Source organism: Heloderma suspectum, chromosome 6 (genome assembly GCF_057233095.1).
Source record: "Heloderma suspectum isolate Gila_16-S chromosome 6, 16-S_ref, whole genome shotgun sequence".
Taxonomy (NCBI): Eukaryota; Metazoa; Chordata; class Lepidosauria; order Squamata; family Helodermatidae; genus Heloderma; species Heloderma suspectum.
This window is the reverse complement of record NC_139463.1, coordinates 123994418-124000226: the sequence shown is the minus strand read 5'-3', so window position 1 is coordinate 124000226 and position 5809 is coordinate 123994418.

Sequence of the window (5809 nt, the reverse complement as noted above, 5' to 3'; positions counted from 1 at the left end):
TGATCTGCTCCCGCGCCCCGTTGCCAACGTTAACCCTTTCCGCCCTCGCAGAGCTTCCTTGCTTCCTAGTGATAATGTCACCGTGCTCTCAGCTTTTCCAAAAAGTGTTAACACGCATCTTTTCAATCTGGCCTTTTGCACTGCTTCCAAGGGTTTTAATGTTTTGGCATGGCTTTATTGCCGATCGTAATGCTTTATGGTATTATTGTTTAATTTTGATTTGTTGTACACCACCCTTGGTGACTTCTGTGGGAAGCTGGTATAAAAATATTTAAAATGCCTAAATAAAACACACGTTTCTTTTCTCTCATGTGCATGCCCCAGAACAACCCCATGGTGGCTGGATGCAGCATCCACTTCTGAATAGCAGAAATTAGCAGGCCAGTTTATATGCTGACATACGGCTGCTGTGAACCAACATCACACCTGATCCAATGGAAGTAGTGACAATAAATATAGAATATAGAATAAGTTACCAGCTGCCAGTGCCCGTCACTCCACTCTGGCAGTCAGGGACAGTATTTGAGGAAACAGGTGTACTACCACACCGTAGTGGCTCATGGAAAACACCGACAGACCCTCACCTCAATCTATGGGTAAACACACCACGAGAATTGCTACTTGTTCATCAAAATGCTGCAGGGTACATCGTGATATTGCAGATCACTCTGCAGGATTCCTCCCACCACTAGTGTTCATGCTTGCACATGGTGAAGGATTGTTTACATATATGTACTAATTTTCACTTCCTTCATGGACTTACCATTCATTGTTTATGTTTTTACAATTTATTAGGGAGTTGCTGAAGAGGAGGAAGAAAGCACTTATGATATATTAACAATACTTCAATGTTAGCTACCAAGTGGCTGGGATTTTTCAGAAGACTTCATCTAGGAAAGGATTAGAGCAAATGTGTGCAGTAATGGAGCCAGGAATAATAGGTATGGGACAAGGAAGGAAGCACAAATACTATGTGGCACAGAGCTTTATGTGACTTTGGGCCAGTGTCTCTCAGTGGAACCTACCTCACAGGATTGTTGTGAGAATAAATTCGGGGGGGGGGAGCTTGCACACCTTGGAGGAAAGGCAGGGTGTATGTGTAATAAATAAACTATAAAATAATAAGAAGGGGACATGCAAGTCATTGTAAAGACAACATAACCTCTGATCATGTGCAGAGTGCACCTCTATTTATTCCCCCCATCAGCCACAAGCTGCTCCCATACTTCTTGGGTTAGTTAGTGGGCACTCCTTTTGCATCAGGATTAAGCCTCTTTAGAAAGTAATTGCTATTGGGATATCAGGAGGTGATTAAGCAATGACTAACACAGAAACTCACATAAATCAATAGGTAAACATACCACTAGAACTGCTGCTACTTGGTTAAAATGCCATGGGGTACATTGTGATACTGCAGAGCGTGTGAATGCATTTCTTCCTCAGATGAAGAGCCCGAAGGCACACAGCACTTTAAACAGACTAGCAGCCCTTTAACATTCTCAAACTATTTTTTTGTAAACATACAACTGGAGTGCTGAAAAAAGGGGGCAAGGCTGGGTTTTCCTCTCCATTCTTTCAGTGGATAGTTATAGGAATTCTAACCCATATCAGAGAACCAGGGGATGGTAGGTGTTTTGAATTAATTAATCTGGAATAACAGGGTGTATCTTCTGCCCTCTTTCTTTCTTTCTTTCTTTCTTTCCAGTCCATGGAGCTTGGATCCCTTGCTGCTTGTCTCCAGACGTGGTTCCTGGCACTATATTTTGCTGATCCCAGATTTTTTAAAAAGGTTTCCCACTTCCTCTTTCCCCATGCCTTTTCTTTTCTTGTGGTGGCTAGAGTCCAGCACTCCTGGGGTCTCCGGAAAGGGGTAATATGCTCTAGTGATCACACAGGTCTGATTTCCTGTTACCTGGGAGGAAGGAGGTGGGTGTGGGATGGGTATAATGAGGTAGGAAAGGGAGTGGGTGTGAGGGTGAGATTCCTGAGTTCCAGCAACTGATCCGGTAGTGGAAGAGGGGGACACATAGTGTGTGTTTCACTGAGGTGAGGGGACCTAGCTTCCAGAACTCCTCTTTTTGGGGTGGGGGGAGATGTGGCTAGTGAATTATAGCCTTGCTTTTGAGTGGGAGGGAGAGTTGTAAGACGCTGAAATTCTGTCCCTCTATCTGGGAGGGTTCTTGTGGGTTAGGGAAGGAATAGCTGGGAGAGATGCCCCCAAGGTTGCCCCCCCCCGCCTGCAATCTCTTCCATCTGAGATTTTGGCTGAAGAGGCCAAGGGGGAGTGGAGAGGCGCTTCTAACTCAGTAAAATCAGGCCCTGCTGAGTCAACTGTAGGAGCCGGTGTCCTCACCCAACAGGGGGGCAGACGAGGATCTAAAAAGAGACATGACCCGAGAGAAAACAAATGGGGAAAAATCTGCTGGGAAGGCAAGCCCACATCCTTCTCCAGATCAACATCCTTCACTGTTTTGCCCACCCCTTTGATTTCCTTCCTAGATTAGCCCTTTTCCCAACCTTTGGAAAGCTGCAAGTCCTGCAAATGTGTTTCTAGGCATTGCACATAGGAAGGCAGCCAAGAAGAGCCATGCTCAGCCTTCCTCAACCTAGTGCCCTCCAGATGTGATGGACTACAATTTTCCATCATCCCCAGCCAGCATGGCCAATTAGTACAACATATCTGAAGGGAACCAGCTTGGGGAAGGCTTCTGCTTCCACAGCAGCCAACCCATGAGAACATTCTTGCCTGAAAACCTGGAGAGCTGCTTACTGCCAGTCTGTGTCAACAATACTGGGCTAGATGGACCCCTGGCACGACTCATTATAAGGCAGCTTTTTATGTTCCCCCCATGTACACACACAGAATATGACCCATGTTATGCCAGAGGATCCTCTACAATTTGATCAGGGGATGGAAGCATGCAAATCAATTTGGAAAAGACTTCCTCAGGATGGCAGTAGGATGTTTGGAAACCCACTGAACTAAGGCAGTGCTGTCTGTACTAAGAACCTTTTGCAAGCAGTCCCCCCGCCTTTAACCACACCATGTCAGCACCACCTCTCCCATCTTGGCTACTCCCCTTCTTTAAAGAGCAGATGTGAAGCAACTGTTTATGTTGAAGTAAAAGACATCTGAACATGTACAGAGTGCCATTCCCTCCGTGTGCCCATCTACACACAGAATTAAGACATGGTTTTTTTCCCCCCAGGGCAGTGGGGCTCCCATCCATGCCTCTCTCTTTTTTTTTTTAGAAATGAAGCTTTGCCCAACATCTCCCTTGACAGCCCAATTAGTGAGCTAGCAGGCAGGTGGGGGTTTAAATCTTACAGTGGTACTCCTGTATCATGGCTAAAGAAGATGCTAGTACTGCAAACCTGACTGTACCTGCCTGTTTTCACCACTGGTCTAGAGTCTGTTCTTTGAACTGAATGTTCAGTTCAAAAGTTTTGTACGTGGGTGTATAAGGTACTACCAAAGTACACAGCAACACACATACCTGGGAAAACCCTTCCCTTCCAGAACAGAGCTAGACTCATGCCCCTGCCCCAGAAGTCAGGGTTAACTTTAGAGTTTTTGTGTGCAAAGAGGAACCTGTTAACGGGAACACCAGGCGAGGGGGGGGGGGCAATGTGTAGGCTGCACCAAGTCGGGTGCACATCCCAGAACCCTCAGGGGTGCTGTTCAGTGGGCACAGGTCGGGCCTTGTTGGGCCCAGCATGCGGCCCTCACTTGCCCAGGTCTTGGCAAGCACCTAACCCTGTCTGACTACTGGCACCAGTCTTGCCATAAGCCTGTGCAGATGTCAGACCAGTACAACTAAGGCTGCTATCCATCCTACGCAGCCTTATCAGGAAGGGCATCCCTAACATGGGGCTTTCATGTTTAGGATCGGCCTATAAAACAGATATTAAGATATTTGAATTTGTGCAGTGTTCATTTGTGTTGCCGCACCTCCTGTGTTGGCCTGGCTTAGAAAGGCAAACCTATGACACAGCTTCTGAAACATATGCTCAGACTAGGGCTTTGGCGAACCTCCAGGGCAAAGCAGCCACACAAAAAGTAGAGCAACCTGGCTCTGGCAAGTCTACCCTCCAGAATGGCCAAGAATGTGGTTTAGTAAACCTCGCTGAATAAACACTTTGTAAGCCTTATGCTATAACATGCTTGTCTTCACAACTTGGGATAACAGAACCCAGGATGGACTTCTGGCTCCCAGCCCTGGATCTCATTCTACACAACCATTTTTTACTTTCTCCTGGAGCCAAGGCGACAGGCTTCCCATCTTTCCTTCAAGCCCAATCTCAAATCTGGGTGGGGGAGACCCCAGGAGTTCGGGCTCTAAGCCTCTTGGACTTTGCCCCCTTGTGAGCCAGAGGCACAATCTAAGAATCCTTGACTGCAGTATCTTTGTTCTTTTAGCCAGAGAGAGAAAAGACCAGGAACACTGCATCCCAGCATCACACCTATGGCCTTGTCTTGCTCTAACCACTGCTCCTGTTCCTTAAAGCTGTAGAAAGAGCCCCTGACAACCTGGCTCCAGTCCTCCTGCCTGAACCCTTTGTTCCAGCCAGCTTCTAGATATGAATTCTGTATGATGATTATGATGAAGAACCAAGACTAATTTCCAATACATATTGAACGAATTATTCTTATTATTAATAATAAAGATCTTCAGGTGCAAAGAGGCCAAGTAGAAGTTGACACTTTTTATGGAACATGGTATTCATTTATTGAATATGCTAACTCCCTGGAAAAGACCCTGACGCTGGGAAAGACTGAAGGCAAAAGGAGAAGGGGACGGCAGAGGATGAGATGGCTAGATAGCATCACCGATGCAATGAATATGAACTTGGGCACGCTCGGGAGAGAGCGCAGGACAGGAAGGCCTGGCGTGCTGTGGCCCATGGGGTCACGAAGAGTCGGACACGACTGAACGACTGAACAACAACAAATGTTGAGAAGAATGCATGTTGTTGTTGTTGTTCAGTCGTTCAGTCGTGTCCGACTCTTCGTGACCCCATGGACCATAGCACACCAGGCCTTCCTGTCCTGCGCTCTCTCCCGGAGCGTGCTCAAGTTCATATTCATTGCATCCGTGATGCTATCTAGCCATCTCATCCTCTGCCGTCCCCTTCTCCTTTTGCCTTCAGTCTTTCCCAGCATCAGGGTCTTTTCCAGGGAGTTTTCTCTTCGCATTACGTGGCCAAAATATTGGAGCTTCAGCTTCATTATCTGTCCTTCCAATGAGCACTCAGGGTTGATTTCCTTTAGGATGGACTGATTTGACCTCCTTGCAGTCCAGGGGACTCGTAAGAGTCTTCTCCAGCACCACAGTTCGAAAGCATCGATTCTTCGGCGCTCAGCCTTCCTTATAGTCCAGCTCTCACAGCCATACATTACTACTGGGAAAACCATAGCTTTGATTAGACGGACCTTTGTCGGCAAGGTGATGTCTCTGCTTCTTACTATGCTGTCTAGGTGTGCCATAGCTTTCCTCCCAAGGAGCAAGCGTCTTTTAATTTCATGGCTACAGTCACCGTCTGTGGTGATCTTGGAGCCCAAGAAAGTAAAATCTGTCACTGCTTCCATTTCTTCCCCTTCTATATGCCAGGAAGTGATAGGGCCAGATGACATGATCTTAGTTTTTTTAATGTTGAGTTTCAAACCAGCTTTTGCACTCTCCTCTTTCACCCTCAACAAGAGGCTCTTGAGATCCTCTTCGCTTTCTGCCATTAGGGTGGTATCGTCTGCATATCGGAGGTTGTTGATAATTCTCCCGGCAATCTTAATTCCGACCTCTGATTCATC